Below are 10,269 nucleotides of genomic sequence, written 5' to 3'. Positions count from 1 at the left end.
TCCAACCCTTTTCCCTAGAACTGATGCACATCATTAAATAATGGAGACAAAGCACTGGAAAACAACTGACATTCGCTTGGAAGAGGTTTGAACTACACTCTAATGTTGACTTTGCTTAAAGAAAACAGTATCAAACAAGTATTTTAATTAAGCATTCTCAGTTTTTAGGTCTCGTGGGCTGCCCAAGTGGACATTTGAAATGTAAGTTATGGAACTCCGTCCCATGGTTCTTTTTATGGGGAAAAGACCTCAATGAAACTGACATTAAATGTGGAGAATGATACATTTACCTCTGTTGGCCATCAAGTAGCCTATTCATTTATATGCCATTGTAGGGTACTGGAGGCAACCATTTGATATAATAAATATGTTGAAATTACAACATCAATGGAGTCATTGCAAATCAATTTGTGCAATTTATGTAGCCTACCTGGAGCTGGCAAACTGATTTAATAATTAGCCTATCACTTCAGTTTATTGTCACTGTAGTGACGTGACTTTCATTAATCTGATGATTTATGTATCGAATCAACTAACTATGTTGAATTATTACGCAATTAAATGATTCATGTAACAATTAACTCATTAGGAATGTGGGGCACCATGGAAGAAGTTGTTTAATAAGTGACCATCTCCCAAATTAAACTCAAGATGATATATATGTAATATATATCGATAACAGTCATTTATTATTACATCATATCAGTCTCATTCTGAACGTCTCAGACTTCTTGAATCCGCAAGAAAGACCAGCCTTTTCTGATTATTCAGTTCAACACAAATTGATTTAATTATTTATTTACTGACTAACTTAATAATAACACAGAATACACATACATACTAACATGAGACAAAAGTCCCAAGTGGACTGACAAGTTAAGATGATATGATGGCTTCTCCAGAGATGGAGAAGGGGGTGGGGGAAATTGAGAGATAGGGAACAAGGGACATTTATTGTGGATACATTTTATAACTATTCTCACATTAACCATATACCTTGCACATGAACCACCGCCCGTTTGGGTAAGAAATGCAATGCATTTACGTGTAGATGTCTTTGTTCGTAGTCTCTCTGTTGAAACCAATCAATACTTCTATGGGAAGGGCTCAATGGGTGTAAGGCTCCAGTTGTCCACCAGAGGTGTTTCTTCAGAGCAACTATTTAGATGCACCCGTGATTGTCTGAGATGAGCTTCTGGCCTCTTTTCTCAGGTAGACAGTAAAAGTTCTAGATCCCCTCTACACAGCTGCAGACTGTCAAATTTTCTGGTCTAGTGAGTTTATCTTCTTCCCTTCGTGTTGAGTTTCAAAGCTTCTAACCATTTCAATGTGTGGCCACAGCTGGACGCTTTCTGGTTTGGGAGTTTCAACCATTTGCAACGTTTAGCTCACGCTTCACGTCTGCATGTTAATTATTAATCATCATCTGGTAGAAAGGGGCGGTTCCATCACACTGACACGTTCATCTGACCTCATTCGGGGCATGGCTTAGTTAATGTGCAAAGGACATGAAAACTATGATCTCTTTAGAAATCTAAAATCACATTCCTATCTTAACAAAAAATAGTTGAATTGTTCTTCATATTTCCTACACAACGTAATGATGTAACCTGACCAAAATGGTGTGTTTAGAGAAAAGGAGGGGACTCCGCCTAAAGGGGCTATAAATACTAGGGGAAACAGGTCTTTGCAGCTGTTTGACCCAGTTGGTGAATAAACTTGCTTTGCCTAGTTGTCTGTTTAGTTGTTACTCTGTTTATTAAGAACCGAGCACTACACTACTGTTTTTACGTCAATATTCATTCAAAACAATTAGCGTGACAACAAGAGAAAATGTCACTCTCATAAAGTGTCAAATGATAGGTGGATAATGAAAATCTAAGTTTCCGGGAATTTTCCAATTCCAAAGCCAAGCCAGTGTCTTTTTTGTAATGAATAATGTAGCCGTGTATGAAGAATTCAATATCAGACGTCATTATGAATCTAAGCATGGAACATAGGCCCGACAGTGAAAAATTGAAGCGTTAACTGCAAGCTACACAAGCTTTTTTGGCTGACATATTCTGTCACTTAAATGGGTTAAATCTGCAGTTGCATAACATTTTGAGGCTTGCCATATGGTTAGTGAGAAAGTCCATATTGAAAATGTACGGTCCCTTAGTAGACGTCCGAAAACGTTTCTGAAATTCGCGGACGGTGTTGGGCCGTGTGGCAGGGTCGGATCTTCCAGGAAGTCATCAAACGAACTCTCTCGGACATTCGGTTTTCGTTTGATAAAATATTCAAATTTTGGTCATTTTTCCGCTGTGCCGGTAAATCCCACAAGAGGGTGAATGGAATCATATTGTAAATGTACAAAACATCACCATTCACGATGTGGCCTTATCTCCTAAACGGAAAATATTTCACAGACGAAACTTGGTGAGCCTAGGTTGGATGTCATAAGGTGAATGCACCAATTTGTAAGTCGCTCTGGATAAGAGCGTCTGCTAAATGACTTAAATGTAAATGTAAATGTAGGTTTGGCATAATGGGCAGTTGGCCCCGAACAAGATGGCATCTAGGCCTCAACGGTTTTTGAGTTATGGACATTTTTATGGGATTAAAGGTCAAAAATGAAAATATAAAAATAATTTGACTGCTTCACATCAAAGTAAGTGAAACTACGGTGTCAATATAAAAAGAACCAGCCATTTATCTTTCGTAATTTAAGAGAAATCGTACAATGTCAAATTGGTGATGTTCGAAAATAGTTTTTTTTTTAAACAGTTACAGATCCAGTTGCAGCGTGTTCATACAAATCTTTTTAAAGTGTGCTTCGGAGCTCTGCGAGATTTCTGGGATTTTCCACTAAACCCTCTGTAAATAAGTCAGTTCTTAACATAAAGACTTAAAACTCAAAATTCTACAATTGCCTACCCCAAGGAGGATATGTGATCACTTTCAGCTTCCTGTATAAACCGGAAGTGCCTTAAAAGGGTGTCATAGGTGTCATGCTCAGAGGAATACACCACAATAAAGAAATGTGTATTTTATGTGTTAACAATGTTGGGATCCACTTACACCTGCGAGTCTTCCTTTACCTCTATGAAAGCAATCAATACTAAATACCAACATAATTGTGATTTCTTATCCAGGACTATTTATTGTTTTCACCTTCATTTAACCAGGTTGGCCAGTTGAGAACAAGTTATCATTTACAACAGCGACCTGGCCAAGATAAAGCAAGCAGTGCGACAAAAACAACAACACAGAGTTACTCATGGGATAAACAAACGTGCAGTCAATAACACAATAACACATTTAGGTTTCAAGGTGAAGGTATTTTCTCTTTGGTCAGGAGCAGGCTATCCCGAGATTCCCGATACAGACATTCAGACATTGCCTTTTCTCTTTCAATTATTGTTTCATGTAGGATGTTACATTTTTGGCCTGTTGCAATTGTAAGGAGGCCTAATAACAAAAATCAATGTATTTCTTGTAAAAAATGCTGTTCAGCCTCATAGCCTACCTCAGCCAGTTGTTATTTTATATTCCTAGGCTCGGGAAGAAATAGACTCAAATTAAGCCCTCATTGTTTGTAAAGTTAAATTAAAAATGAAGATTATTGTTGAAATGAATTACTCGACTGGTGTAGTTTTTCCTCAATCCTTTTCTGCACGCCACTAGCTATATTTTCAGCACTAGGAACAGTTCTCCTCCTTTTTACTGTGCTACAGTTGTAGCTTTACGTTTCAGCACCACAAAATTGGTCTGCTGCCTGCTTTACTCCAGCATTCTCTCTCCTCATGAAGTTCAAGTTCAAATACAAGTTTTACATATTTAGGTAGGGTTTTTTATTAATTAAATGTTTTTATAATTCATTTTCTATCTCGTATTGGCAAACTGTCATGTGCCTTTTACTGGCCACTCTACCATAAAGGCCTGATTGGTGGAGTGCTGCAGAGATGGTTGACCTTCTGGAAGGTTCTCCCATCTCCACAGAGGAACTCTAGAGCTCTCTCAGAGTGACAATCGGATTTGGTCACCTCCCTGACCAAGGCCCTTCTCCCCTAATTGCTTAGTTTGGCTGGGTGGGCATCTCTAGGAAGAGTCTTGGTGGTTCCAAACTTCTTCAATTTAAGAATGATGGAGGCCACTGTGTTCTTGGGGACCTTCCCCAGATCTGTGCCTCGACACAATCCTCGACACAACACTGTCAACTGTGGGACATTATGTAGACAGGTGTGTGCCTTTCCAAATCATGTCCAATCAATTGAATTTACCACAGGTGGACTCCAATCAAGTTGTAGAAACATCTCAAGCATGATCAATGGAAGCAGGATGCACATGAGCTCAATTTCAAGTGTCATAGCAAAGGTCTGAATACTTGTGCATATAAGGTATTTTTTAATATTTTTTTATACATTTGCAAAAATGTCTAAAAACCTGTTTTTGCTTTGTCTTTATGGTGTATTGTGTGTAGATTGCTAAGGATTTGTATTTTAGTTGATCCATTTTAGAATAAGGCTGTAACGTAACAAAATGTGGAAAAAGTCAAGATCTCTGAATACTTTCCAAAGGCACTATATCCTGCCTAGTGTCGCGCTCTGTTGAGTTTAGGTGCATGATCATTTCATCTTCAGCTAACCACCCTAAAATCTAATTATAAATAAACAGGTGTTTTGGTGTAACATTGACATTATAGGCCTACTATGCTGTGGTATTATATTCCGTTCTGTTATGTAAAATGCTAATTAATCATTATATGACCTTGTGAGACAATAATTCAGCTTTGATCTAACTTTACTCATTACTCAACGAGCACCATTGTGAGAAGTGATAATCTTCTATTTGTAATAATAATAAGTGATGAGTATGACTATTATTCGTAGGCAACAGATCTTGATGAGATGTGATGTTAAGCGATAGGAGCATCCTTCATGGTGCTGAAAGGGCAGCACCAGGATCGCTCAATGATGTTAAAGAAGTTGAACCAGCGTGTGGTGCTGAAGGACAGCTCTGCCATTCAGCCAGTTCATGAACAAAAAAACAACAATTTGCAGTAGGCCTATAGCCTAATAGCTATTTGTACGCATATAAAGATAGTACATATAGCTTAATGTCATTGCATTGTCATTTGCGAGGAGAGTTTTGTGAGTAGGCATTTCATTGTATTGTGTAGCTTACACTGTGTATCATGAATAAACTTTGTTTTGATTAGCTTTAACACATGGTTAAAATATACCATATTACAGAATAAAAGTAAACAGAGAGGTGAACTATCAATTCATATAATTTTTTTGCATAGATTAAACATGCTATCAAATCAATTGACCGAGTAGTGAACATACTGTAAATCATTACTGCGTAGAATTGCAGGGAATTACTTTTTAAACAGCCATAAAATCAAGCTATTGATGTGGTGTATTCATGGACTTAATAAAGTATAACCTAAATGCATTATTACCTCCAACTTGGCCCAATTCACATTTCTCACCCTGACATACCAAGCTAGAAGGGGCCCTGCATCTCAACCAATAGCCAATGTAGGCTAAATGTCCCAAGCAGGGCTACAGCAGCTTCCAGAGAGGGTCAGGCACGTTGGGCTTTGATGGTGGCCACTCTGTCCGCCAGCGGGTGTCACCGTAATCAAGTGGCAAGTATCGTTCTGGGTTTAGCTATGTAAGAGGGGGTCCGTGGAGTTTAAGGAACATCAAAGCAGACACATGGTGAATAAAAAAAATGTACGTTCTGATTGGCCAAAGTGGTCAAGCCTCCGACGGGCCTCTGCAGTGCACACACATAACCTAGAGTTCTTCATCATTCTCTCCACCGCCACCGCCCGAGAACAAGACAGGAAAGAAACCACCATTTACCTTCCTCTAGGTTACTATACATATTTATTTGGTTTGTCATTCTATCCTTGGTAATTAAATATAATTTACTTAGAATTTATCCAAATACATTTTCCAGAAATAGTTTTACCAGCTCTATCTATTCTCAAATTGTTTTCAGTCTCAGGTCTGTACTATTTGACCTTTTTTGGATGGATTATTCTTTTCTAGTAGTTAGAAAATATTTTGTCGCTAAAGTTTTATCTCCTCACAGCTGGATACTGAGTTTTCATTTAATGTTTACAGGTAAATAGAGAGTGTATGAAAATGTGTTGTGTGTGTTTTCAACGAGAACTTTCATATTGTAACATTAATAGCTATGATGATATTGATGTATGGACGTCATCGAGGGAGAAAACTCAAAGGGTCAAAGGTTGAGAATGCTCATATGATGAAGTGGGGTCAAGGGTTCATTTTTTACCCAAAGCATACATACAGTAAAACATTTCATGAATAAAAAAATGCCTGTGTTTTTGTCAAGGTCACATTTGAAAAGCTCTAGCAAGGACCTTTGGAACTCATGGAGACTTAAGGCTGTGCCTTCACCTTAATCCTTAGTATGTGCAACATTATACAATGCTAACACTTACTTATTAAGTGCAGTCCCCTTGAGGGAAGTGCTTTCATTAAGTGGGTTCACGAGATGAATTATTGTTTCACATTACTTCTTTCTAAAATGAAAGTGAAGCATTGCATACTGTGCATTGCAACATATATTGGACAGCAGGAAAATCCAACTACATGTGCATGAGGCTTAAACTACCCCCTCCTTCCCATCCTTTCTCCACCCAAGGGACTGGGGAGAATGGGATAGAGTGTCACGGCTGTGAGACTTGGAGATGAGAGAAGGAAAGTGGCCAGATCCCTCTGCAATGCAGTAATGTGATTAAATCATACAGTGACAGGCAGAGCAACAGAGCCCTGCCAGTGTTGGACTGTATCCCAAATGGCATCATATTACCAATATAGTACACTACTTTTGACCACTTTAAAACATTGGAGAGAAAGATTCTCAAACTTCTAACATGGAATGCATTGTCTTGATTGCATGTTATGTTATATTATGTATGTTATTTGATATTTTCCACATGAATAGATGCAGAGACATTGTTGGATTTGGTGAATACCAAAGAAAGAAAATAAAGAAAATCCTCAACCTACGCTATCGCACATCTTACACCTAGGCCTCTGTTGATATCCTCCTACTTAAACTTATTACCATTTGGCAGAAATATTCGGAAAAGTACACATTTCAGTGGTGGAATGCAAGTATGACATATCCATCTTTTTGGTATGTTGTGACATGGCGTAGTGTAGAGTGGAAGTTATCATAAAGCTACCCTATATCAAGCTGTCCACTTTTTATTACAGCAGCAGGAGCAAGTACTCCAGTTTATGTCCTAAATGGCAACCTGTTCCCTACATAGTGCACTACTTTTGACCAGATCCCTATGGGTCCTGGTCAAAAGTAGTGCACTATATACTGAATAGGGTGCCATTTTGGTCACACACTTTTATCTTGCAAGTGTTCAAGTGTGATGCATGTAGTAGCAGCAGCTTTCAAGTGCTCAAACCCATTTGGTGGATTATCACCACACGTCTGCCTGTAATGGCTTGAATTAACCCCTCATGCCTATAGAGGGTTGGGGTTATTTTTTCCCCTGTTTTTATATTCAACCCCAGAAGTGTTTTGCCCTTTATTGTATGACCACAATTGACCTCTTGATGCTTTTACATAACTTTTCCCGTAGAAATAAGTTGAGCTATATTAAAGGGGCAGCCTGCTATTCAAACAATAACAAAGCGGTTTGGTAAACAGCTAAGGGGTGGGGCTGGAGAAACGTAATCAGACAGAGCTATGATTGCAACGACTGACCATTCATGATATCTTAGGCCAGGATTCAATCCGGACTGTGATGGATCCCCGTTAGAGCACACGTGACTTTTAAAGGTACATTTACCTTGAATGACAACATTTTTTTTAACCTTGAATTCACCATCTACAACGGCAATCGGATTAAATCCAGGTCAAGATGAAAGGTTTAGGGCTCTATTCTATCAGATCCACATTAGCCAACATCCACATAGAGGTCATTTTGGAGGTGTCGGATGTGGAACTGTGTTAGAGAGGTCAAATCCACAAGCGGCTTCTGGCATTATACACAATAGGTGCTATTAGAACCTACAAGGGTTCTTCCATAGGAGAACACTTTGAAGACAGAGAACACTTTACACAGAGGGTTCTACATGGAACCCAAAAGGGTTCTCCTGGGGCCAAAAAGGGTCCTCCTATGGGGACAGCCGAAGAACCCTTTTGGAACCCTTTTTTCTAAGAGTGTACCGATACAGCCTTTGTTGACAAGTTCAAACACTGAAATGTGTTTGAACTTCATTAGGCTAATAGAAATCCTCATCATTTTGTTTAATGATTTTAAATGTGAGCGTCATTATTTCTATACAACCTACACTTTCTCATTCTGAACTTTTAATGCGAGTGAACTTCTAATCATGTTTTAAGGTTATACACCACAGTGTTTATTTACAACTGTATTGTTTGTAAACAATGGAGTAAAACAAGGCATGTATTGGGTATATCATTAACTTAAAAGTCCAAACATGGATGTAGTAATTGCAGATTGCCCCTTTAAACATAAATATGCAATGGAATGCCCCTACTTGTATATCAATGATGAGTTTTGGTTATGAATGACTGTTTTATTAAACCACTGACATTATTACAGATTTACTTAATAACATAGCTGTTCATCATTCATATCCATCATAATGAATTTGTTAACAGTAGACAGTATGAGTGAATCATTTAATAAATCTAATTGGTATAATTGGTGCATAAACATGATTTACTGTAACGTGGTATTTGTTATTCTATATAAAATGAACATTTCAGTATGTTAAATTACTAGTACAACATAATACAATTGACCAATGTTCTAGCAATAAGTTCTAGCTTTTAGTACATTTGATTTATTTAACTAGGCAAGTAGGCATAGGAACAGTGGGTTAACTGCCTGTTCAGGGGCAGAACGCCAGATTTGTACCTTGTCAGCTCGGGGATATGAACTTGCAACCTTTCAGTTACTAACGCTCTAACCATTAGGCTACCCTGCCGCCCCAGTTGTAAAGTTGTAAACAACTTTAGCCATACGTTGGCCTACAGTAGCCCCCACTACTGAAAATATTATTGCAGCTCTGTGGCTGAAAACTGTTTAAAACACAAGACAATGCATAACAATACATCATAAAATGGGTGAGTCTAATCCTAAATGCTAATTGGTTAAAAGTGCATTCCAGCCGGTGTCGATTCCACAAGATACTACCGCTAAATCTATGATGTTAAATGGCCTATTTACTCTGTTCCATCTGACTGCGCAATCCACTGTCTCATCAGCATAGGCAGGCAAGTTCTGAACTTGATCTACACTTCAAAAAGCAACTAGACATGATCTCACATTTCTTTTTGATTAACAGTTAGTTTTCAACAGCGGAGATTTGTGTAAACCTCACTTTCTGTCTCTTTGATATTTGCAACATTGAATTTGAATATTGAAACAATCTCCAGCTGTCCCATAGTATTGAACCTGTAAGGGTTTTGATGCGAGAGAGAGAGGCAGGCAATGTTTCTTAGCCAGTCGAAATCATGAAAAAACTGGCATCATTTTTATGGATATATACAAATAAATGTCCATTGAAAAAAGGTCAAACGAAACGAAGTGCAGCTAGTTTGATGTCTTTCCAGCTTCAGATTGAAGTTACTGTTTTAGCTGTGTTGGCTCCTCTGAACAACAGTGTCCTAACGAGAGAGCACATTTTCTATGCCAGGCGAAATCCTGCCTCATTACCTCATTGTCAGCCAGTATGGCAATGGAACATTTCTACCAAATGAATGGGTCACGTCCATAGATACAGAACAAAAAGACTGAAAGACCGGGTTGTGTCTCTGGCAACCAAACCAATAGAACAAACGACAAGCCGCCTTGGGTAGCAACCCTAGATTTGTTCCGGGACTATGTCTTGTGGAAGGATGACATAGTATGAATAAATGAATCAAAATAACATTGTTTATTAAAATATGTCAATCATTATTTGAATATGTTGGTAACCTGTTGTATAAAAGTGATTATGCCCTCGAAGTCAGTGTTTGGAGGATATATTGGCACGGTTTGCCATCCCTCAATGAACACCATGTCAATATATCCTACAACCGGCTTCTCGGGCATTATCACTTAAATACGCAACAAGTTTGCTTTAAGAAATCAACATTAGCCTTACCTTGGTCTACAAGTAACCCTGGTCTTTACCTGTTCACAGCACGACTGAAAATGTTCAAAAGAAACGCCCTCTCACTGTCAACTGTGCTTATTTTCAGCAAACT

Source organism: Oncorhynchus gorbuscha, linkage group LG16, assembly GCF_021184085.1.
Source record: "Oncorhynchus gorbuscha isolate QuinsamMale2020 ecotype Even-year linkage group LG16, OgorEven_v1.0, whole genome shotgun sequence".
NCBI classification, from domain to species: Eukaryota; Metazoa; Chordata; class Actinopteri; order Salmoniformes; family Salmonidae; genus Oncorhynchus; species Oncorhynchus gorbuscha.
The sequence above is the reverse complement of the archived record's forward strand: the minus strand, read 5'-3'. Positions refer to the sequence as shown.